General features: G+C 42.9%; 1 pseudogene across 1 annotated transcript; it reads right to left on the bottom strand.

Moving 5' to 3' along the window:
• Window positions 1-224: 224 nt before the first annotated feature.
• On the bottom strand, window positions 225-26,150 carry LOC308295594 (ataxin-2-like; annotated as a pseudogene). Its single transcript has 20 exons — window positions 26,146-26,150; window positions 24,022-24,219; window positions 23,615-23,691; window positions 22,675-22,797; window positions 21,596-21,841; window positions 19,286-19,471; window positions 17,776-17,955; window positions 16,787-16,898; window positions 16,522-16,592; window positions 15,809-16,173; window positions 15,634-15,697; window positions 15,259-15,405; window positions 13,901-13,918; window positions 11,947-12,016; window positions 10,068-10,261; window positions 9,578-9,704; window positions 8,975-9,175; window positions 7,093-7,304; window positions 4,423-4,600; window positions 225-1,192 (listed from the first exon to the last, which is right to left on the bottom strand). The product of its transcript is annotated as an ataxin-2-like (transcript).
• Between the last annotated feature and the right edge of the window lie 257 nt (window positions 26,151-26,407).

Below are 26,407 nucleotides of genomic sequence, written 5' to 3'. Positions count from 1 at the left end.
TCAAACATTTTGTATTTTTACTTTTGATACTTTAAGAGAGAGAGAGAAAGGCGAAGTGGCGGAACACACAGGGTACTCGGGCGCTTTGTGAGCAGTATCGGACAAGTACCGATACCGCAAATAGGCCGGTATCGGGGCGAGTACCGATACCGCAAAATAGGCCGGTATCGGGGCGAGGTAAACCCATTTAAAACAATTACAGAAGCACACAGTTGTCCAGTTTTTAAAACTTTTTTATTGTTTTTAATTTTTTTTGCTCATTTTTTAAATTATTTATATTATCTACAAAGTAAAAGTTTCTTCTTTTTAACTTAAAAGTTACACAATGGTCAGGTGAGAATTGGGATCTGATCACCTCAGCCATCAGTTTCATAAATAATGTTTTTTTTTCTCCTGTCCTCTGGCTGCCAAAATGTTGTGTTTGTTAATTCACAGGAAGCTTCTCGTCACTTTTGTTTTTAGTTTGGTTAGAAACCTGTTGTGTAGTTTGGAAACAAACGCAGCACATAGCAGCAGCAGCAATAGTTAAACAGTAAGGTTAATACTGTCTAAAAGTTGGAAGAATTCTTTTTTTTTTCCCATAACAAGGTGCAGACAAAATACAAGTTCCAGTTTTTTTTCTCTCTTCTTCACTCACAATCATTTCCTCACTCTTTCATGCCTCTTAATTGGCAAGCTGACTCATGTTGCTGTTAGGGATCCCCTTAAGTGGTGTTGGTTTGGGTTCAAACTATGTGTGTGCGCGTGTGTGTGTGTACGTAGTGTGTGTACTCTCCATGTAGATGCATGTGTGTATTTGTGTGTGTGTGTGTGTGTGTGTGTGTGTGTGTGTGTGTGTGTGTGTGTGTGTGTGTGTGTGTGTGTGTGTGAACACTAACAGGGGCAGTCCTCTGTTAATATTAGAACGCTAGCTCGTTAAAAACATGTCACTGCATCAGTCTGTTAACATTCTCTTATTGCCTGGTCTGGAAGAGGAGAGGAGGAGAGGGGAGGGGCGATGGATTGATGGAGGGAGGGGAGGGTGGGGGCAGAAAAGCTGATGTGGTCGCATGTCTTGTGTGTATGACAGTAGGGGGGGGGGGCTGGTCAGGTCTCTTCATCATGTGGTGGTGGAAGTTCTTGTGGAGAAGCATGAGGCAGAGTGGGTCCCTCCGCTCACCCTTCTACAGCTGCTGCTGATGGTGAGCTTGAACTGTCAGTGGGAAAAGGGGAGAGACAAATACCATTTCATTGAGCGCTTTCAACATGAGGTCCCTATTTTGGGCATGTCATTATGTGGGGCTTCGCCAATGACCCATGTGTTTGTTGCGTGAGCTTGTAGCCGTTTTCGCTATTCGTCGTACAATCCCATAGGAATTCAAGGTCGTCTGTACAACTGTACAGAAAACATGCAAAGATCTTATGTGATGGTGTGTCGGGGCCATTGTTGAGTTGAAGTGAAATATATATTTTTTGAAATGCCAAGTTACCGTGTACCTTTTTTGTCTTCACTAGTATAGTACCCAAACCAAAAATACCTGACAATTCCCAACACCCGTATGGTACAGTTCTGTGTTCAGTTGGGTTCAGATTCTATGATCTCAGGTCTGTTTATCATTATGTGTAATACCCAAGTGGATCTGAGAAGACCTGTACTCAGTGCTGATCAGGAGAGAAAAAACAAGTGCTGTGTGATGATTAGATCAGATTACTGGAGAACAAAACAAGGGGGAAAGCATTGAGCTGCGCATGCATGCCTGGCTGCCAGTGTTTTGGCAGAGCACATCAAACTATACCTCCATGGCATCAAAGGTGCAATTCCTTTTTCAGCCAAGTGAAAACGTTTCGCTTTTTGTAGACTATGTAGCTGCTAGACTCTATTACGGAGTAGCTCATAACTGGCATTTACAGGTAGAACATTTTTAATAGCAATAGAAAGAATTACTGTAGTTCCTCTTCCAGGGGGTGGCATGGACATTTTCCTGTTCCGAGTTAGTTTCCCATAGCTTAATTTCATTGGCTCAGTAACAGATTTGAACTGGAAACACAAAACAATTTTAGGCCACGTTTAGTCGACAACGGTCTCTAGAGAAAACGTCAAAGTCCTGTTGTGTTCTCACTTTTTATTCTGCATTTACACAGTGACGCGTCAGTGAATCAAATGCTGTAGTGTGCATGCCATGTGGCGGTGACACGTCTGTTATACTTCCTATCACAGCAGTTGTTTACATATCTCACCAATGCAACGTGTAGGCTCCACGGTTGTCGGCTTTGCAGTGTGAGCCGTCGTGAGCCAACACATCACACGTTTAGATAAACTGCCCCGTTTATATGGAGACGCGAGGCGGACCTTCTTCAAAGATTTCACTCTGGAAGGTGGATTTGGCGCCTAATATGCGATTCCCATTGAATAGTTTCATAGCTTCATTTGATTTGGCTGCTGAGCCAAATTAAGCTACTGTATGTGAAACTGACTCGGAACGGGAAATGTTTGTGCCACCTTCTGGAAATGGGAACTACAGTTTGGCATAGAGCCTATTGTAATTTGTGTGAATTGAGAAGCGAAGCCATGTCGTCATTTGTGCGTAATGTCGCCCTCTAGGGGGTTCATGCTGGTATTGTTTTGTATTGAAATCGCCATTGGGGAATCTGCGATCGCCGCATATAAGGACTGTATTAAAAAAATAAACACACCATGTGCGCGTTTCTGTCAGCGGGGGGGTTCTGCATAGTTTATGATATTCATTCATATCTGATATAGCCTGTTGTAACTCGTTTCTAGCGTTTATTGTGTTACTCTTTGGGTAAATCTGTACATTTCCACCTTAGTCGATGCTTCATATCCATTTGGGTCAATCCGAGAGCATGGTGTGTCTATATTTTTAACACAGTTCTTATATGCGGTGATCGCAAATTCCCCAATGGCGATTTGAATACAAAACAATACCAGCATGAACCCCGTAGAGGGCAACATTTCACGCCATTTCACGGAAGTGACATCACACTTCGCTAGTCAATTGTTGTTGTTGAATTTCACAGGGCCAATTAGGGTTCGGTTCAAAACATGATGTAACCATAACCAATCGGATCTCAGAATGAGTTTCACCGGTCCATTATGGTTCAGGTCTGTCCTTGGACCAATGAAGAGCTCTACCTCATACCTCACTTTAATTGAAAACTGGAATTATTTTATATAGAAAGCACAGAAACGTTCTAGCCTAGTCCAGAAGTTATTCTCCATTGTAGCTAGAAGGTGCTTATTGTATTCATAAGAAAACAGATTTAGAAGCCAGATGTAGTCAATGTCCCCATATTTTTGGATACAGTCAAGAAGGATGGATCCCATGAACAAATTGCGCTGGACATGTCAGAGTGACTACACTGAGACCAGAGAGCCAAGCTCGCCAGGGCATAAAAACTATTAAGCAACCAACTTTGAAGATCCACTGAAGTTGAATGAATGTATTAAGTGGCTGAAGCACTGTTTACAAGGCAATCAATATGACCAAGAAAGCGACACTCTGCTGGAATGTTTGGACCTCAAAACTTTGAACCCTGACGATCTGTAATTGATAGGATTACAGCTCAGAAATGGAACATTTCTGTGCTCAGTTTGAAGTAATGCAGTAATGCAGTTGTTTTCCCATAATATTACAGACAAACCAGATGAAAGCTACTGCAACTTAATCTCGATAAAACTTCAGCTAAAACTGCCATTTCAATTAACTACCCCAAATCACCTAGAACACAAACACTCACATCATCACTGACCTCCAGAGCACTTAGCAAACTATGACTGCAAAATAACCTTTCCAGCATCACACCACACCAAAACCCCTTACCCATCAGAACATTACATCACCCTCATGCACACACATTAACCACACCCGATTACAAATCAGTCATGTTCCCCACTGACCTATTCTGGGAACCTGATTCTCCAACTTCTCTTTAAATCATGTTTTCTTTCTGTAGATGACACACCAACATAGTGCCACCTACTCACCCCTCACTCACCCCTTTATTTATAAGAAGATAAAGATACGCTAGACCCAGAGGGGAAATTCAAGTGTTGCAGTGGTACAAGATAGGTCTAAGTGAGAGCAGAGAGATAAAAGCCAGACTTGGGTCCCATTTTCTGAGACGGACGCCAAGCGCTAGAACAGCATTTTAGGGTCTTGCACAACTGCTTCGCGCTCTAGATTGTATGGATACCACAGCTCTGTGCATTGAGTTTGCGCTTGGATGTTCATTGATTTTAAAATCAAGCATGGTCTGGGTTCAAAGCTATCTTCCCCACAGACTTGGCGCTACAACTTAAGACCTCCTGTGTTTACTATGATAAAGGTAATGCTTCGATAATAAAATTAAAAAAAAGTTAACAGCAATAATGAGAAGAAAAAAGTTCAATAAGTGTGCTGGTTAAGTCTGCTGGTAGTGTACCTTGTGGGTGTGCCAGGTAGGAGAAGTGTGTGGTGGAAGAGACTGGGATGGGGTTGAGGGCGGTCTGTTGCATTTGGGGCTGGGGACCCCCTGGAGGACCCTGGGTAGCCATCAACATCATTGGGGGATGTTGTTGTGCCGCATGGTGAGATTGCACTAGACCAGACTGCATATGGGCCTGGAAGGGGGGAAGAGAGAGAGAGGGACACGTGGATGTTGGAGTGTGCAAGATAGAGAGAGCCAATCCAACTCAAGAGGAAAAAAAGAGAAGGCGATTAAGGAATGACATCAAAGGAAGACCTCAATGATCACTAAGTGTTCTAACAATGACAACATTTCACCACACAGACAACCAGCCTACAGAATGGGTTCACAAATAGCTCAAAAATGTAATTAACAGGTGAAGCCGCATGGTCGAGCAAGCTCAAACAATCCTTTTACCAAGTGAAGAATGCCCTCTAGTGTTTCTTGGCTGTCTTGCAACTATTACCAACAAACTTTAATACATTTCAATGAAAACACAAATAACCTTTTTTTTTAGGGCAAGCCATTCATTGAAAAAAGTGAACATGTAAAACATTTTAAAAGATTTTCAAAAATCGGCACGCTGTGAGCTTGTAGATCGGTTATTGTCTCCGGCAGGCAGAAGGCAAAGCTGACTCTGGCACCGTTGGACTGATAGCATGAAATCTTGCACACATACTCCTTTGAGTCCAAATAAAGCATTTCTCACATTAGAAAATTACAATAAATAAATAAACAATAATAAAACAAATACATTAATAAATAAAAGAAAGACAAGTAGAAAATAGAGCTTAAGTGATCAAACAAAACAAAGTTGATCCAAAAACCTTCATAGGACAGCCAGGATAGCATGAATCCAGCCAACCAAGTAGTAAAAGCGGTTTCTTGAAAACATCAAGGTCCTGAAAATGTACAATTTAGGCATTTTACAACGCTTGAGGGCCAGGAGGGAGAAGATGATGGCCAAGGTGTCATAGGGAATGGAGAGGAAAAACTCATTACTATGTTCTTGTTGAAGAAATACAGTGAAACGAACAAGAGCACGTTAATATTCCTTCTTTGTTCTTCTTCTAAATTGGAGTGGTTCTTTTTTTAATGTGTAATATTCAACATTAGTTACAGTACTAGAGAAGCATTTACAGTATATACTAGAGTTGCCCTCACACCTACGTCGCACTACCGATCCGACCAATATGTCTGAGTCAGTGTCAGAGTACCCGTTGTACCCGTCTGTCTGGGTCTCTTTTGTGCAAATATACTGTATGGAATTGGAGATCTCTGTATTTGTTGTCTACCCGTGTCCCTTTATTTAAACCTTAAATACATAGCAAGCCCAATCGGTTTATCATCAATCTTTCATAAAATATGCAAGTCATAAAATGTACCAATTTGCGATTGTGTATACTGAATTTGCCTCTTTAGAATGGTGGCAGGGTGGCATTTACCTTCTCCTTTCTTTGTCTCTCCATTCCCACCGCTTTTTTCAGTCTTTTTCTTGAGTCTTCTCTCCTTCACTTGCCTCCTGCTCTGCTTCTGCATCCATTTATCCTTTCTCTCTTGTTTATGTGGATCTTCAATCAGCTGCCCTTTATGCTCCTGCATCTGTCTCCTTCCTTCCTTCTCTCTCATCTCATCCTCCACTGTCTACAATGCAATATCGGCTACACTGTTATAATCTGACACAAACAATATATTTTTACTGGTACCAGCTTGGAGATGATAACAATAGAGGATTAACAACGAATACCAGAAGAGTCGCCAGAAAGAAACTCGCCTGAGCTGATGGTTTATGCCTTTTGATTGATTGAGATATGTATTAGAAGTTGTAGATAGGAAAAGGTATAGTTTCATGACAGTACAGTTCACTGATACAACGTCGACTAAAAGGAAACTCGGGTAAGGCTAGGCTTATTTGTTATTTTCCATTGAGATACTTAATATCCTTATACAGTATACCTCTGTAAACTATGCCTAAACGGTTAAACCTAACCTTATTCCTATCCTTAACCTCAGTAAAATGGTGCCAAAACCTAACCCTATTCCGAATCTTAACCTCAGAAGTTATTTCTAACCTTATTCTCAGTAAAACAAATAAAAATCTCTGCGAGTTTCTTTCCGGCGACTCTACCGGTTACCATAACAACATACCGTTAACGATGATAATTGTTTCACCGTGGTATATCAAAGTAAACTAGAAACAGCAACAAGCTGGTTTAAACCAGGTAACAACACTAGCTCCACATTCAGGTTGACAGCCACTTGGCACTTATTTAATGCTCGTTTGTTCCAAGTGACAAGTGCGTTTCATATATTTGCGGTGCCTGGTGGACTCAACCGGTTAGTACACTGACCACATGCTCCTTGTGAGTTGCGAGGACTTGCGGTCGAATCCAAGTCCTGGCACCTTGTCTTGTGTGTCTTCCCTCTCTCTGGCTTCGGTTTACCTGTCGCTCTACACTCTCCTGTTTAATAAAGCAATGACAACCAACACCTGTTCCACACAAGAGATTTGACTTTTCATGACCTTTCATCCCCATCCCTAACCCAAATGACCCGTTTAACCCGAAGAGCTAGCATAGCAATGTTACCATTATTTAGAAGGGAATGTTTTCAATATAATGAAGATGGCACAGCAGGGTGACTCACCTGCTGCACATGGGCCATGTGGTTGGGGTTGTAGCCGTGCTGCACCTGCTGGGGGTGAATGTAGACGGTCTGTTGGGTCTGTTGGAAGGAGGCCTGGGGAGACTGGGGGTTGGGCCCTGGGGTCATGGAGGGAGGCGTAGGAGCCAGAGCTGAATACATCTGCTGCTGCTGGGGCTGGTTGGCCATGTGGAGGGCCTGGGCCGCTGCCGCCGCTGTTGCAAGTGCACACAGAATGTTGGAAAATAACTAAACTGTTAGGGCAACCAGGGTGGCGAACAATACATATCCCATGACTAGTTGACTTGATGCGCTGGTTAAGGCCGGTAGAGTGGCCGGATGGGAACCGCAAGCTTCCCAGTTCGATTCCCAGGCTCCCCCAGAGTTACTGCTCAAGTGTCCTTGAGCAAGACTCTGAACCCCTAGTTGCTCCCGATGTGCAGGTTCCTCCACCATCGGTTTATGAATGTGTGTGAGAATGGGTGAATGTAATGCTCAATGTAACGTGCTTTGAATAAAAAGCGCGACATAAATGCACCATCTACTGGCTTGTATCTTATTATTATTACTAGAAGCTGCCAGCTTCTAGTCGGCGACCTGGCCAACTCGGAACAATGTAAATAGGGAATGAATGCCCCGCCCTTTAATGCAAACCCCATTATACCTGTTGTCATAGGACCCGTTTTGACCATCTGTTTGCCTGTGTCCATTTATGCCCATATATGGAGATATCTGTTATCTGTCTGTCTGTCAGCGTCCATTTTATGTCCATATATGGAGATCACTGCAGATATAGTTCTGGGTCCATTTTATGCCCATATATGCCCATATTTGCCATTTGCGTCCATTTTATGCCCATTTATGGAGATCTCTGTATCCGTCTGTCTGTGTGTCTGTCTGTGTCCCTTTATGCCCGTATATGGAGATCTTTGTGATTCTGCGTAAATTTTATGCCCATATATGCCATTTGCGTCCATATAGTTCTGGGTCCATTTTATGCCCATATATGCCCATATATGGAGATATCTGTCTATTTGCGTCCATTTCACGCCCATATATGGAGATCTCTGAATCTGTCTGTCTGTGTCCCTTTATCCATTTTATGCCCATATATGGGGGCATTCATTTTATGCCCATATATGGAGAACGCGCGTGCCCGTGGGACGAACGGTTCTCATATGGGGGCATTCATTTTATGCCCATATATGGAGAACGCGCGTGCCCGTGGGACGAACGGTTCTCGAGATACGCGGATTACCTACATACATACACACTCAGAGATTTTTTGTTGACTCATGTGGCGTACGTGATGTCAGAGCCTTTTATGAAGTGATGTCACAATGAGTCAGAGCTTTCGCCGATTTCCTCAGAAACAGCCTGATGTCAACAATCAACCCCGCATAAGGAGATTCCGAACGTTTCGCGCCGGTTCGGGAAAACCGCGCGTCGGGTCGGGTCGAGACCCGGCACTGCACTCCGTGCCGCGGCGGGGAACGCGCGTGCCGAATCTGAAGCCGGTGGGACGAACGGTTCTCGAGATACGCGGATTACAGACACACACACACGCAGAGACTTCTCGCATTTATAGATAGATTATATGATAGTCACTGTCGGGAAGAAACCCTGCATCTCCAAAGTTTAAAATGTGTAAAAGCCCTGCTTCATAAAACAAGAGTGTTGCACACAACTAGTGAAAATAGAAGATCTATTTATATATATAGATCTATATTATTATTTAACTCATTTTAAAAATGATAAATACAAAACGAAAGGTTTTCCACTGACAACAGCGATTTACTGGTTCGTATCTTATTATATGATATGGTATCATTAAGCCGTTTTAAATATAACTGTTAACTCAGTAAGTGCCAATGGCTATATTGACCTGCTGCAGCCTGTTGGTGCTGTTGGTGCTGTACTGGGCTTTGGGCTGGGTGGTTGGGAGGACCGCCGTGCTGCTGGGGGCCACCCTGCTGACCCTGGCCCGTGGGAGTGGCCGAGGGCTGGGGGTGCTGTGGGTGCTGTGGGTGGGGATGCAGGGTGGCACTAGGGTGTTGGTACTGCTGGGGCATCGGCCCTGTAGACACTGAAATGGACAGAGGCGTGCAAAGAATTATTGTTTGCAGTTATGTCGCAGGAGAAATGCTGTTGTGCAGACTTTCATTGTATTAAACTGTTATTATTTGTCCAGCACCAGCAACGAACTGGATGTGCACAACCCACTTCTGAACTACTGTAGTTATCCATAGGTAACCATAGCGTGGTGTCATATACAAATTAACATTGCAGTGCATATCATGAACCTTGGACATAGCATCTGAAGAGAGGAGGCCTGGTTTCAAGAGTCATTTTCTCTTGACAGACCTTAGAAAGTGGTTTGATGAGAAGATTTCTACTGTAATAAGTAATAACTCTCTAATTGATAACAGGGATATTTGCATTGGGCCTATACCGACCGGTGTGGCAGAGGACATACTAGGTGACCTACCATACATGGTGTGTGTCTGCTCTGGGTACTGTTGTGTAGAGGAGGACACCAGGCCGGGCTGGCCGTGTTGTGGCGGGGCCATCATCCTGGCACTGCCCTGCATCACCGGACTGAACACATGCTGTGCCTAAAGGAACACAAACCCACAGACACAGACGGGAGTATGTGTGAAGACAGAGTTGCACGTACTAGCTTAAGTGTTCATTTCACTGAGAGAGAGTACAAATGGAAGGCAAAGGCAGCTACGTAGCAGGATGAGGACATTACTACTTTATTCCACTAAACACAGTAGCGAATGGATTTTTTAAATTCCCTGACCACTTTCAACCTTTGACCAACCAAATGAACAAAAAAAGCTAACAGGGCCTTAAAACCTGAACACTGTTCAGGTTTTACCAGCGTGTGGCTAAAGGTGTTCCATTTCTCAGCTGTAGTAATACAAAATAAAACAAAACTAAAATATTAAAATAAATACAATAAATTATAATACCTGTGTTTGGTAATGTGGCATCTGCTGGACCAGCTGTTGGCTGGTGAACTGCTGTGGACTACAGGTGAAGTACTGGGTAGAATAAGCAGGGCTCTGTGCTACGATGGGAGGCCCTGCTGCCGAGGCCGGGTGCATCATGGTGGGAGCGCCTTGGGGGTGGTGCTGGTCTGATCTCTGCTGGGGCATGTTGGGCACTGTAGTCCACAGGCAGGAGAGAGCCAGGTTAACTCATTGTCTGCCCCCTCCCGAGTTTCCCCGAGTTATTCCTGTACTCTGACGCAGCCACGCCCTAATTTCCAGAGTTTTGGGCCGTTTTTGCAACAAAATCTATCTACTAGGCATGATCGCGATCGCGAAATTGCATGCTTGACCCCCATACCAACCCCATCTTTCAAACATGGCAGCCATGTTTGTTTACATTTGAAGCCATTTTTAAAATGCAGCAAAACAATTAATGAAGCAAACAAAGTGTTTTAAAGCAGGGGTCTTCAACGTTTTCAGACCAAGGACCCCTTAATTGAGAGAGATGAAGCCCCCCACAACCTAGTGTCATCGTTTGACAGCACGATCATCAGTGTATTTTGGATACATGTGAATTTGTGTTTTCAGATATTTAACCACTTGAACCATCAATACTAAATAAACTTGACCTTTCACTCTGTACTTTGTCTGCTCTTTTTCCCCTCTACACCAAACCTCTTTGCAGTGCGAGGTGTTCTGAGCTTGTAGATCTGCTATTTTTGGCTACAGTTCTCAGAATATGGACATTAGGGTTCAAGTTGTTAATATAAAAAGGATTGGAAGTTTTGGAGGACCCCCTGTAGTAACTCTGATGACCCCCTAGGGGTCCCGGAGCCCCTGTTGAAGACCTCTGTTTTAACGCATTCAAGACCCGAGGCCGATTCTACTGATGGCTTCTAAATCAGTTGTTCGCAATACTTTCAAGATTTTAAAACGTGTTCAAGAATAGCAGATGTATGAGCTCGCAGCACGGCATGAGTTGACGTGCTGTGAGCTTGTAGATGTGCTATTTTTGAATAGGCAACGCTAAAATCTAAAGTCACACTGATGCTTTACCGGTTTTAATGGGTTAATTCAACTGGAATAGAGGAAGAGACAAGGTTTCAGAGACAGAATGAGCAAGTATGAGAGAATATATATGAGATCAAATTACTTGAGGGTAACTGAATTGTACACCGGTGTCACGCATCGAAAACGGCAGATCTACAAGCTCACAAAGCTGCCATTTTCCATGTGTGACACCGATGTACAATTAAGCAGGGGTTGACACTAAGGGCTCAGAGGTACTTGCCCATCGGCAAGTACAGGTCATGTTCTACTTGCCCGAAGGTCATTGCCAACTTGCTCGAAAAGTAAATCGTCCATTATAAAATGATAGGTACGATTTTAATTACCGTTCAATTTAACACTTATTTCTTTACTTTCTGGGGCTGTGCGAGAAAAAATGTCACACCTCAATACCTCCAAATCCAAATACCAACCTACTTTAGCTATGATTGAATATGTCTATGGTTTCACACTTGTCATTTTATATTTTTAAATGTAGCAACAGTAAAAAGAAAAACAGCACATTATAGGTAAATAGTGCTCTCATTTTACATTCCACAGAACAGAAGACACACCGCACTGGCCACGTTCCTTGTGCTTAGACAGATATCTCGTGTTGTGTTTATAGACATCTGTGTCCCCTCTCAAATGAGCACTTGCCCTGTCGGGCAACCTGAAAGCCTTAGTGTCAATGCCTGATTAAGTGTGTGTAGAGCGAGCGAGAGAGCGAGCGAGAGCGAGAGCAAGAGAGAGAGAGAGAGACAGAGAGAGAGAGAGAGAGAGAGAGAGAAGGATTAGTGTTTGTTCTCACCTTTACCTGGTCTGTAGGGTTTAGACTGGCTGACAGTCATATGAGGCATCTGAACATGGTACATGGGAGACTGGAGGAAAACAAAACAGGAGGAACATTTAGATGTCATTGAATGGCTTCCTGCTGCCGCTCAGAGTCACGTTGACATCGATCTGGGACCAGATTTCAGATGCATGAATTGAGCTCATATCCATGAATTTACCCACTTAGACCCGGAACGCATCTGTGTCGCTTTAGATTTTAACCACGTTAACGAGATCTGCTATTGTTTTTTAAATCGAGAACATTTTTGCGAATCTTTGATAATATATATTTTTGTAACTCAGGGGACTGAAAAATGAATGATATGCCTAGAATGATTTTTCATGCATTCGCTAGTTTGACTAGAACAACATATTTTGAGATGGGGGTCGGCAGCCAAAAGCATATAATTTTAGGGGTCCTTGACATGAAAAGGTTTAAGAACCACTGATCATAGAAACGTGGGTTTTTCAAAAATCTTAGAAGGATTTAGAAGATATTTACAGAATCGGGTCAATATAGTCAAAGACTTTTTCATGATTTTTCAGAAATAGCCGATCTACAAGCTCACAAGCGCACTAGCACTCGGTGCCGGGCTGTGAGCTTGTATATCTGCCAGTTTTCAATAGCTAAAGCATAAAATAATGGTGAAAGTGGTTAAAATCTAGAGTGACACGGATGCGTTCAAGGTCTTGATGGGTCAAGTTCAGTTTATGTTCAATCCATGCTTGTGAAACTGGCCTTTTCAACCCTGCCTTGGTAGCAGACCACCTGGCATCCCAAATGGTGGCACGCACGCACGCATACACACGCGCACGCACGCACACACTAACAGCATGCCTTGTGGGCTAGGATAATGAGCCCACCAATGTGTGAGAAAGTTGCACTGATCCGTTCGCGGACGCCTCATGCATTCGCTAGAGCTGACAGGGATATGTAGTTTGACTAGGTACCACCGCTTGGAAAATGGTCTGCATCATTCATTTAGGGATGGGACGATAATCTATATTATCGTGGTAAAAAAACACTCGTATCAAAAAATCTAAAACCGTATCCTAGAGATTTAAAAATCGTGAAATTATCCTCCGTCATGCACTGGGATCAATTCACCTTTTATTTGCCGTGCTGCATATCCGGTAAAAGTTTAATAAATTCGGTAATTGATAATTCGATAATTGGTAAAAACAGACTTGGAAATAATGTACTTGATACAGTCTTTTTGTTCACTCTCTACTAAATGTTTGGCAAAAAATAGCCGATCTACAAGCTCAGTTACGCGATGCGTTGTGAGTTTGTAGATCTGCAATTTTTTGGCAAATGTTACGCCCCAGGATAATGGATGTTGTTGATATTTTGATTATCTCGATAATACCGTAAATCGCAGTAATGGTGACATGAAATGTTCTTATCGTCCCTTCCCTACATTCATTCCTGGGATTTATAAACTTGCCCCATGCGTCTCTAAGCATAACAACATATAAAATAAACATTAACAACATAACAATACTTTTAAAACAGCACAGAATAACAACAATAACAAAAGGGCCTCCAAGTCGCCATTAGCTGGGGAAGAAAAGAAAGTCATCTTCTAAATAATAATATTAAAAAGGACCTATCCATGAAGACAGTTGTAAAGGAATTGCAATAAGAAGTTGGCAAACCAACATCGGATGGGCATGTAAGCCTGATTTATCATTGGTTGTACATTGTTATCTCGCACAGAGAATAGCAGATCTATAAGTTCACAAGGGCGACCCGTGGTTTACTTGTAAATCGTCTATTTTCCCACGCGAGACACTGGCGTGCAACGAAGTATAGATCAGGCATTGCTCATCAAGCAAGCAAAAGCATTTCAGTACTGGTTGAGAGAAAAATAGAATAGTAAAAAAGTAAAAAACAAAGAAAAATAGAAATCTTAGAAAATGTCACAAACCTTCCAGATTATGCTTTTCTAATGGAGAGAGAGAGGGGAGGAGAGGGAGAAAGGGAAAAAAAAGAACCATTCTTTAGTCGTCAACAAATTCTTTTTTTTTTTTTTCTTGGCGAGTGATGTTGGATCACCAAGTACTTCTTAAAGCAACTTGTTAAAAAAGAGGTGTATAAAAATATCAGTCAATATCAGAATTTTTTAAACATGCGTTATCTTATCTGACAGCAAAATATGACATGACATACAGTAGCATATTGTAAAAAAAAAGAAAAAGATAAAAACAAAAAGATATATACAGTATATACTGTATAAACATTACGTTCTTTTGGCACTACACTGGGAAACCCGTGATATTTTCGTGACCATTACTCAAATAAGTTACAATATCCCAGCCTTTATGGGGACTGGGTGTTAAAACATGTTAATTTGGTTTGAATAAATTAATGTTCAGGACATTCAACGTACACTAGCAATGTCATAGTGTTTAATCCAGTGTTGCACCGTCTGCTCTGGCTTGAGAAAATGAAAATAACAGGGTGTAACAACATATGGTGTTTAGGCCTGTCTTGTCTAGCGGTGTCTGACGGATCAAAGAGGAAGGAAAGGAAAGGCATGATAGATGTGCATGGCCTGATTGTAAGAAAGAGAAAAAGAGATGAAAAAGGAAAAAAATAACATGTTTATCTGGACGCATGAGAGCACACACACACACACACACACACACACACACACACACACACACACACACACACACAAAATATGGTGATACTCCATCCTGTAGTACACATATAATTGCACAAAATGGGGCCTGAACAGAGAGAATAATGGACCAATGAGATTCATCTAGTAATGGAGAGATTAAAATGAACGACAAAGACAAAGGATTAATAACAAGAAAATGAGAGGAACAATGTGGGTTTAATTGTATTGATTAAATGTACAGAATGCTGACAGGAGAACTCCTTCAAGTGTATGTAGATAATAGTGTATGTAGATAATAACTCGTCCTTGTCAATTTAATTGACAAGGACGAGTGAGCGGGCCGTGAATAGGGCTAATTGATCCTTACAAGTCTAACTTTATAGTGTACAAATGGAACCAAATGGACCCATTTGTACACTGTCAAAGTTAAGGGGAGACCTTCCAATTTCAAAGGTTTGAGAACCACAGGTATAAATGATACAGAGAACAGGAGGACAGACATGGAAGCATGCTGGGAGACTGAAGCATGCTGGGAGACTGACTGAACAACAGCAGCTAGAGTTTTGGTCACGAATATCGTCGCAGGCAGACAGAAACCTTTTTGTTTTTTCGCCATATTTCACATTTGTATGCGACTAAGCATACTGTATGTGTCTCACCTGCACTCCTGGGCTGACTGGTGTTAGAGGGTACATCTGTGGGAAGCACACTGTCTGGCCATAGACAGTCTGGGGCTGTTGGACCATGATGGAGGGGCTGGGCTGGCCCTGGGGCCTCGGGGGAGTAGGGGTGTTAGCTGGCTTGGGCTAGTGAGGGAACCCCAAATACACAAAACGTATGGAGAGAGTCAAACACAAACAGCAACAACAACTTAATCTACAAGCTCACGATGCATTGTGAACTTGTAGATCAACTATTTTGTAAAACAACATAATTATATAGACAATATATATACAAAATTTGACAGCTATTTTCGAGAAAAATGCCAGGGTTAAAGTGAAATGGCATAATGGTGGCGGCAGGGTCAGACTGACCTGTGCATTGAATCTGGGCTTGAACTCATTGGCGTTGGGGTTCAAGGTCGACTTCCTCACTTGACTACAGGAGCGGAGGAAGAGAGAGAGACAGAGATGGTAGAACGTTAACATGTTGACAATATCCACAGCCTATCCTCCCTCGTTCCATCCCGTCAACCATTCTTCTACTCACTCTTGCACGGGCTCTTTCTTCTCCTCCTTGTCCTCGGGGGGCTTGGGCCCACCGAACATGGGTGTGGCTGTTGTCTGGGAGCCTTGTGATGTCACGTCTGGCCCCGGCCTCTTCTGGTCTGGCGCTGCGGGAGAAGTGGAGGGCGCCGCGGGGCTTCCCGGTTTACTGCTGTTTGCCGCTGCAGGGGTGGAGGCTGGGGTGGGGGCACCTGCTGGCACCACCGCTACTGCCCCCTCCTCACCGCCCTCTGGCCCCACCGCAGAGGCCTTGTCCAGGGGAAGGTCCTTGGGCTTGTCTCCGGGGTCTCTGGGAGGCTTGGTCATCATCTGGTCAAAGACAGGGTCTGGGTTGGAGCTTGACTGCAACTGGACGGAGGGGAGTGGAGGAGGAGAGAGCTTGTATTCCCTTGCTTATTATGAGATTGTTACCAGCAAGATCACAAGATCTTCTGCAAAAGAACATGCTTCAAATGAGCCATTAACCATTTAAACTCTATATACTCTCTTGACTGGGGCCCCCTCCTCTTTTCCCTCTTCCCTCAACGCCAAATCTCTTTGCTGAAAATAGCCTACAAGCTCACAATGAGACGCGTTGAGAAACATTGCAAGCTTGTAAGATCAGCTTTTCATCCAATGTTCACTCATTATGATATACAAAGAGTGTGGGGATGCTAGGGTCCATGTGATTAAAGAAAATAAGTGCATTCAACTTACCCTAAAATCTACACTAAATTTCTTTAAATTATCTATTTGTTTTCTGTGGTCTGGCGCCATGGAAGGAGGTCCTGCAAAGTGGAGAGAAGAAGCCATGTATTAAACATTATGACATTAACTACGTTTCTTGTAACATTGCTGAAAAGCTAAAGTACAATCATGTGAGTAGTGGATCAAACAAATGATTCTGGAGAAGGCTACTTCTCCAGAATCACAACGATGAAAATCCCTCCAAGGCATGGCTGTTAGGGGAGTAAACGGTTACCTTTGCAAGCTGGTCTAGTGATACTAGGGGAGCTGTCCAGGGGCTTGACATTCATTCTCCTTGTTGGCTGTAGGGGACGTCTGCCTCGTCTCCTGGATGCGACACTCTTTCGCTGTAGGGACCAGAATTAAAAAAGAGAGTTGGGTCACTCTGGATATTGTCCAAAGACAGACTGTATATAGCTCTAATGGGTGCATTTTAGGTAGCCACTATGTATGTTCCCTGTTCCCTATTTGAACAGATGTTCAGATGGGAGGTATTTACACATTTCATATTCAAACTTTACAGGTGTAGACTCAGTAACAAGTGTAAATTGAAACAACAGGAGAAAATATTTTGGGGCGACCATAGCTGAATGGATAGAGGGTCACAACACTTAACCCCTAACTGCTCGCCGGGCACTGCCCCTGAAAGGACAACTTTGTTTTTTTTTACAACAAGGATTCATATTTTAGATTGTAATAAGAAAAAAGAAATGATGAGTGTTAAAATGTTTTCATTTACTGCTTTCTTTTGTTTTAGTGATTTTAGTATTTTGATTTCAGTGGTTGGGCATGCGTACAAGTGGCTAAATATGTTTTTTTTTAGACACAATAAGCCGGCAATTTCTTTGTTACTATTTACACCAGCCCCCATAAGTCACATCTGCCCCTGAAAGATTGCGGTGCATCTTGGGAATGGGCTTATTGTGTCTAAAAATACATATTTATTCACTTGCATGCAGGGGGCATGCATGCAAATCAAAATCGTTAAAATCACTAAATTATAGAAAGAAGTAAATGAAAACATCTTAACAGTCATCTTTTCTTTTCTCTAATGACTATCTAAAATATTAACCCTTGTTGTAAAAAAAAAACAGTTGTCCTTGCAGTGCCCAATGCTCCAAAATAGCTAGGATGGGTTAAAAGCTGAGGACAGATTCCACGTATGTGAAGATGTACAGTGACACAAAATACCCCAAAGGACTGGGGTCCAGATTATTATTATACCTTCAACTGAACTAGCAGCGACCATGTTGGGGGCGGGGCTAGCAGCAGTGGGCGAGGAGGCCGACGTTGGCGAGGTAACCGTCTCCACGGGAGCCGTCCCCGTCTGAGGGGACGCAATGGAAGAGGCGCTAGGAGAGGCTCCGCCCATGCTGTTCTGACGAGGGGAGCGAGGTCTGTGTGCTGCAGAGGGACAGGGAGAAATAAGACTTTACTGCTGACATGGCTACTTACTCACATACAGTACTCAGGGGTTAAAGTAAAAAAAAAAGACTGAACTTTATTTTCAGAACATGTCCCAATATGTGATTTTAGAAACATGGTGCGTGCAGCGCACACCAATATTTGGGCTGTTTCGCTGAAGTTCTGAACTGCGTTCACTGAATGTGTGTGCCAATCCATGCTTCATTTTATAAAAGTATCTTCCGAAGTTCTGTTGTATTGTTGTACTGTTGGACAATTCAAATACTCATATCTTTAAATTATAACTTTTTAGTTTGGAGATCACTTGACTAGCGCTTTGACGACTTTGTCATCCATCGCTACACCTCCCCCTTATTTATTTATGTTTTTGCGGATCTGCACTGATCTCAGAAATAGCCCCTATGCCTATGGAATCCTCAAGACTGAAATCAGTCACCAGGACTGAGAACTTTAACCCCTGAGTACTTAACACTCCTTCACACCTATGCAAAACAACCCATTTTGTAAGGGACTGTGTCCACAGAATGTTTTTTTGAGCGCAGGAGTGCTTTGGATATGACATCCATACTACAGTGGTGAGCAGCAGGTGGTGATGAGTGATAAACATAAATATACTCAAGTAGGGCGGACCTCGATTAGTCGACTAATCGATCGAAATGGGTCTTAGTCGACTAACATTCTCTTAGTTGAATAATGTATTTTCTTTCTTTTTTTTTCTTTTTTTGCATGATTCAACTGAGAGATTGGCCTAATTTGTTTGGGAAAAATAGGAAAGAAATATGATATACAGTATATCACGATTTATATCCTATTAATCTAATACACACTTTTCATGTAAAGGTGCTTAATTTCTGTGCAACAACAGTAGGCCTATATATGCTTTCTTGTTTAGAACCTAGCCTCACTACAGCACACTAGTGATGGCCAATGACGTGGCTCTGATGCCATCTTTGAATAGATGTAGACCTATTTCACAGTGCAAACACATAATTGCCTTCTTTGACGCTTTAACGATCTCAACGAGGATCACCAGGGTCACAGACGCGCAGACCTTCACTCTGCAGTGCTCTAAACCGAAGTGAATTTCTCCCTGAATATGTTTAAGGATTACTGTGATTATGGTATCGCACATACTTTTTTTCCCTCCTTCATATTGCCTATAGTCGACAACTAATAGTCGACTATAGGCAATATTCGGCCAATCAGGTTTCGTCTATATAAATCTTTAGTCGGGGACAGCCCTATACTCATGTAAATAAAAACAAAAAGGGGGGAGGGTTGAGATGAGGGGAAGGAATTCAACGTGTACCTCCACTAACTACTGATGACCACGTTCCTCCAGAGGAGCTATTCCTGGTCGGTGGATTGACCGGCACTTCTCCCGGGGCATTGTGGGGGATGAAGTCCACTCCTGGAGGGACTCCTGTGGTCCGGCATGGGGGCACTCTGTGGGCACGGGGCGTCCGCTGGGACTTTGGGGACATTCTGGGGGGACCTGCAGGAGGAGGAGGGAGAAAGGAGAAAGCCAGAGAGACCAGCAGGGAGGAGGGAGGGAGAGAGACAGATTAATGCACTAATAGCAGGTCGAATAGCTTCCATTATTCATTCCTTTCCCCATTGTGCTGTTTCCTTGAAAGGCCTCTGTGTCTTACAAACTTCTGCCAGAGTGCTGAAGCTCTGAGCCGTCTGCAGCCCACATGAGCTGGTCCATCTGGCTTTAGAGGGCTCACCGTGAAGCAGTGCTAATGGTGACAAGCATGTGAGTGGAACACACTGCAGACTGTATACTACTACACAACACTGGTTCACACCACAAGCAAAGGGGAAAGGAGGGGAGGGATGAGAAAAATGAGAGAGAGACAGAGAGAGAGAGATGGAGACGGAGACAGAGAGAGAGAGACAGAGACAGAGAGAGAAATTGTTGGTGGGAGAAAGAGCCAAGGCAGAGATGTGAAAGTCCAAATGTAAATCATTGGCAGTGTTTAGTGAAGTCTGTGCCAGTAAAGCTTAGCAGTGTCTGTTTGACAGTTGACAGCCCAGTGCAAAACCTGATGTGTGGCAAAGAACTAGTTGAGTAAGTTCAAATATTTGTGGAGATCTGTGAGGAGCCACTGAATAACACATAGAAATGTTAAGTTCACTTTTGAAGACACATTCAGGCCTCTCTGCTAAATCAAAATGAAAACAGCTCATTCCATAAAGTATCAGTCATCTCTACATGTAAACCTCAACCAGATTTTTTGCATTACTGTTAAACTTGCTCCTGTCAAAACCGGGTAAAATGTTTCTTTAAGAGGTTTGTAACTGAAGGTTCTACATTCAACTACTCGCTTTTTTAAGTCAAATATGCTTGCAGGGATGCTTGCTACCGTCATGTAATTGTGAGAACTCTGCTTAATGCCTAATGTTCATGTTGTATTGACCAAATCATCTCATTGAACATTCTACTTGGCATGAGTTGCAAACTTAACTACTAGGACTGCTTTTCTTTCAACGGTATAAATATGTTTAGACAGATGGTACTGAATGCTCCCTTTTAACACATGTATACAAATCTGCTTCATTACCACAAATTCCTCACTATAACCTAAGGGTGTCAAACTACCAGAGGGGTCCAATTTGGCCAATGGGATGATTTGGAGGGGGAAATAGAAAATATAAATAATTATAATATCCACACCCAATTATTATTTATCTGTGTGTGGCCTGTCAGCGCTACGCTGCCAAAGCTGCCATTGTGTGAACATGGAAAACAATAGAGGCAGCACCACCAAATGTGTACAAGCACCTACCGAGAGCACCCCACTTTAACATCCTCACCCCTGTGCCTGAGTGCTGCACTGAAGAATCAGGGACCAGGGATCTTTATTGATAATTTATTGCCGTCACTATAAAAACTGACATGACTCATGAAACTCAATTGGGAAAATGTACTTGTGTACTGATGCATCCTTGCTTGTACCGAGACACTATGTAGAAAAAGCCTGAAAATGGACAATGCCAGTGTAGTCATCAAAACTGTCATTTTCATTACAGCCTAAGGACTAAACCAATAATATGACACTCTTATTTTACAAGGCTTACCCTGCCACTCTGGTTGAGCAGGGGGCCAGTGCTCAAGTGTTACTTTCAATTAGACTACATCTGGATATTGAGCCTTTCGGTAACATCAAGTCCTTATAGACACTGCTTGAAAAATATATACAGTTGTAAACACATTCCCGTTTAGTTCTAAACCTGAAATCAGAAGCCTAACAATGTTTCAAATTTTAGTTTGTGAGGGAACGGATTACTGTGACAGCACTCGCACCTTTAAGCATTGGCAGCACGCACGCACGGGAAAGTAATCTGGACCGTGAACAGTCGCAATGGGACCAATCCGGCCTACAAACTACATTTTGTTTGACACCCCTGCTTTAACCTATAGTGGCATGTGCTGTTGCACACCAAACATCAACAGGAATATACTGCATTTGAAGGTTTCGATTTAACTTAAGCCGACTCAAAGAATCTTAAACAATTTCAGTTAAATATAGGGCTCATCGTGATCTTTTCAAATATTACAACATGTCTTCAACTAGTGCTTTTGTCCGGGTCTACTCCACACTCTTGTGGGTACCTTCCGAGGACATGCGTTTGGGCAGGGTGGAGGCTGGCGATGTGGGCCCGTGGTGGGCCGGAGAAGACGAGGAAGGGTAGGAGGGGTAGGAAGGATGGGAGGGAGGTCTGGAAGGTCGAGAGGGGGGTCTGGAGGGGGGCTTGGTGGGCGTGGCCGCCCTGGGAGGCAAGGAGGAGGGGCCAGACTGGTAGCGAGAGGGGGGTCGGGAGGAGGGAGATGGACAGGGCGAGGGCCAGTGGGATGAACCTATGAGGAGGATGGAAGGGGGGTACAAATGATAAAGGATAACAGACAAATCAGAAAAAAACAAATCATGGGCATAATTAAAAGAAGGAATGAGAAGGCTAAACAGAAAAGAAAGACATGGCAGGTATGAAATAATGGTATATGTAAGGAAAATATATATACTGTAGGCTATATAAAATGACATGGAAACGGCAACAAAAATACATCTTCTTGAATATCAGCCAAGCTCACTTTAGTTATGACATTGTGTTGATATCATCTAACAATGAGATTGACTGAGGTTGATCAAACAAATAATGACACATGAAAGCTTTAGAAGCATTTCACTTGCAGATGTAAATAGGGATGGGACGATAATCGCTATTATCGTTTATCGTGATTAAAAAACCCTCACAATAATCGTATTGTGGAGATTTTAATTTATCGTGAAATTATCCTCTGTCGTGCACTGGGATCAATTCACCTTTTATTTGCCGAGCTGCATATCTGGTACCATTTAAACCCTCTATAACTGGTAAAACGGACCTGGAAATAACGTACTTGATACAGTCTTTTTTTCCACTCTCTACCAAATATCTTATAAATATCTTATATATAAAATAGCCAATCTACAAGCTCACAACGCGTCGCAACAGCTAAATGTTCTGCCCAGCATAATAGATGTTGGGAATATTTTTATTATCACGATAATAGCGATCGTAAAACGCAATTTCTTTGGTCACAATAATCGTAATTTTCATACCGTCCCATCCCTCCATTCACTCTTCTCTGGTCCCATTTAAAAGCCCCTACCTCCATTCACTACCCTCTGGTCCCATTTAAAAAGCCCCTACCTCCATTCACTACCCTCTGGTCGGCCCCAGAGCTGGGGCTGTAGTCCTGAGGTCCTGGTCGGGGGGTTTGTGGTCCGGTGGAACTCTGAACCAGACGGGGTGTGTCACGGGGCAGCCCGTGCCCTATACAGATACAATGTTTGAGGACAATGTACACACACCCAACTAAAACAGCGGTTTCCATTTGACTAACTTTGCCGGCCGGCTTTGGAAATGACTGTGAAGGGTTGGTTCATGGACAGTGTTCTTAACATGGTATTTGAATGCATTTTAAGGTTCTCCTGTGTGTTTATTGAATCATTGGGGTGTTGGTAATTAGGGGGTGTGGCCAATTTTCCTGGGTCTCCTTCACAGCCGGTGGCAATTCCTTGGTTAATAGGAATGGGCCAAGTGCTGTGGAAGAGAGGGGTGTTTCCTCTGTTTTCAGAGTTGTGTTATAGTTATAATGTCATTAATTTGAAGTTCACCCAAGTGTAAGTGTAACATGCATCATTTAGAATGTTTAAGTTCTCTTACTAGCTGTGGGTTATTTTGGAATGTTATATGGAAGTATTTGGAAGTCATAGTTACTAATTAATGTGTGCTGTCCTGTGGTAGGATCCACTCCTTATATAAGGGAGACTGCAGTGACAGACATGTTAGTTTGAATGTGGGCAAATAACACAAGAGAGCATTCCCTGAAGGGAGAACTACGGGGCCTTGCAGAGACTTGGTTTTACCCGAAGAGAGTTCTTTGCCTGTTGGGTTATGTTAGTGTTTCGCCTAAGTGTTTATTGTTTTCAGCCTTGTTCTACTTTTTCTATTTTTGGCCAGTCTTACTTTGGTCTATGCAATTGTATGGGAAACTGCACTGCTGTGTTGGAGGTGTTTGGGTAAAATAAAAACCCTTAAAGATCATTTCTTGACTGTTCTTGGAGCCTGGCCGCTCGGGCAACTTTACAGGGTGAGTTCTGACGTCCCGCCCCCCATGACATAGCTTCTCTGTTCCTCTGGCTGGGGGGAATGTACTTGTTTTCTCTGTATACATAAATAAAGACACGCCACGGAGAGAACTGGTTAGATAACTATGTACAAGTCATCGGCCCCAATAATTAAGGAGTTAGATTCGATTTGGTTTGATTCTTGGCTACCAAATACACTTAGATCCGAATTTATTTCCGTTCGGGGAATCACAAAGTCTCTGTGGCACCGAACAGCCGAACCTCTGAATGACATCATATTGTAGTTTATACATAGCCGAACCAAAATATACATAGTATGCACTGGCCCTTAGTCTTGTGTATATGTTTATGTGTGAGTATGATCTGCTGTCAAGTGTGGTGTATATGCTGCATATGTTGTTCTCACCTGCTGAGTGTGTGTGTCTCCCTGTCCCCCCTCTCCCCCCGCACCACGGCTGTGTATTTGTCCTCCTCAGAACGTTCGTCATTCTCCAGGGCCACGCGGGCCTTGTAGGTGGCACTGGCCTCAATCTCCTCGGCCAGCTGTGCAGCACGTGCCTCTCTCTTCAGGAACTCTTCAGAGTTGTCCCGCTCCAGGGGAACTCTGAGAAAACAAGTAGGGGGGGAAGAAAACATGTGAGCTTTCATTTCTTAAAAAAAAGACAAGTGATACTTTTCAAACCCTATTCTTAGAGTCCAGACGATATCAAAACACATTTAGGGCTGTGACAATGATAACACAAAGAGACAAAAACAATGGAAGTAAAAACAGAAAAACTAGAATCTCTATTAAAACGGTGGTGGTAAATACTGCAATCATGGAAAAACAAGAAAATAAATTTTCTTGTCGAGACCCATAAGAAGGAGCCCCTCGATTCATAGATTAAGAAACAAAACTATAAACTGCAAACTGGCAAACGCAACTGTGACTATGAATAGAGGACTAAAGAATATACTGTATTTACGCAGGACTTGAAATGAACTATTTTTATCTTGGTAGCACTGGTGCTCCCAACTCAAAATGTTAGTAGCATCAGCAATATTTAGGGGCATCCACCAAAATGTAATTTGAATTGTATCTGATTTATAACAATACGGTTTACTAGAAAATGAAAATGCACATAATCAATATTCTGGCCATTTAAAATATGGTCTCCTTGCTCTTATCTTTTCAATAAGACTGAGGCACAGAGGAGAACGCTGTAAATACTAAATTAATAAAAGTAAATATAGTAACCAAAATAATACTGCCATAAGCTTATGTCCTCATCACAATGTAAGCTAGCCTCGTACCCGCCCCTCTTCCAGAAACCAGGCTAGGTGTGACTCTGGGCTGATGGGCTTTGCTACTCTTCCGAGTTATATTTATATTTAGATACATTTTCCCGTGGCACATTTTAACTACCGTAAATACCATATTCTCAACTCTCGAGTCCAAAGGAAAATAGTTATATAGCGCTGCTGTGCTGTTTTGACGAAGAGAGGCTGTGGCTGCCAAAGCCAAACTATGTGAGTGAAACAAGCGACCAGGTCTATGAAAACAAGCCCAACAGTTTCACCACTTGCTCTATTACATGCTATTTTCTTAAAGAATGTTGAAAGGCCAAAAAAGCAACTACACTTCAGAAACAAGCCCAAACAAAAGCAACATGCAACTAAAGACTTTACAGGAAAATTACCAAAGTCACTTATAATGAGCAAACCTGGCAACACCCTGAAGGTTTATGTGCGTCTCATCTGAATGCAATCTTCCAACGCCCGACTTTTAAATGCCAAGTTTGTCACTAAATGCCACCGACTGCCAGTCTCCCAGGAGTTGGAAAGAGTTTCTTGTCGGCTGTTTGGTGTACACCTTTTACATTAAACCATAATTTATGGTATTATTGCATTCTCTGGATTAATTATTTAAATGACAGAGGCAGGGGCAGTAGTAGGCTATAGCCACGTAGGCCTATTAGCCCGCAGACCACCATTTGAAAATATATACAGGGACCCCCATAGAGAAGATTTTTACGGCTCTAGCAGTGATTCTCAACCATTTTAAATTCAAGGACATTGACATATTAGGCTACAGACCCCATTTACAGGCATTTCTATCTCTGGGACCCCAATTTATATTGTAAAATCAATGCTAATTTAACTCAGAGTGTGTACAAATGGAACGGACCATTTGGTTCCATTTGTACAATTTCTGAGTTAAAGGGTCCATTTGGGTCTGATAATTTAGCTGGGGGGTCCCCAGACCCTGCTTTGAGTACCACTGGTGTAAAGCGCTTGTGTGGAAGCAGTGGGTGGTCCTTTCTGCTGGGTAGGGAAAACCAAACGTCTCTCCTTACAAAACCCAGTCATTATGAAGTGTTATGGTTTGAACAGGAATAGTTCCTGTGTTTTACAGAAACTAGCCTTCAGCCCCCTGCGGGGGCCTGGCACCTTTGTGTGTGTGCCTGTTAGTCCCCCTTGGTGTGAAGCAGACAGACCGTGATGTTGCTTTCTCTGGAAGTGCCCCCGGAACCGCGCCCCTCCCCCTCACTCCATGTCTGCTTGCAGGCAGTGTGCTGCTTGTCGACGCCCATTTGTGATGTAATTCGCATCACAGGACAAAGCCACCAACAGGCCAAAATTTGGGAAAATATTGTAAACATTTGGGGATTATGAGAAGTAGAGACGTGTACATCTGAAGGTGATAAAGTTGATGTTGGGCAAGGTGAATGCGTTATTGATTTTTGTATTATGTTTTTTAGACAATTGAACAACTGCTGAACATGGAGTTAGAGATGGAACCACACACACAC

Source organism: Nannobrachium achirus (genome assembly GCF_963921795.1).
Source record: "Nannobrachium achirus genome assembly, chromosome: 12".
Classification (NCBI taxonomy): domain Eukaryota; kingdom Metazoa; phylum Chordata; class Actinopteri; order Myctophiformes; family Myctophidae; genus Nannobrachium; species Nannobrachium achirus.
The sequence above is the reverse complement of the archived record's forward strand: the minus strand, read 5'-3'. Positions and strand labels throughout refer to the sequence as shown.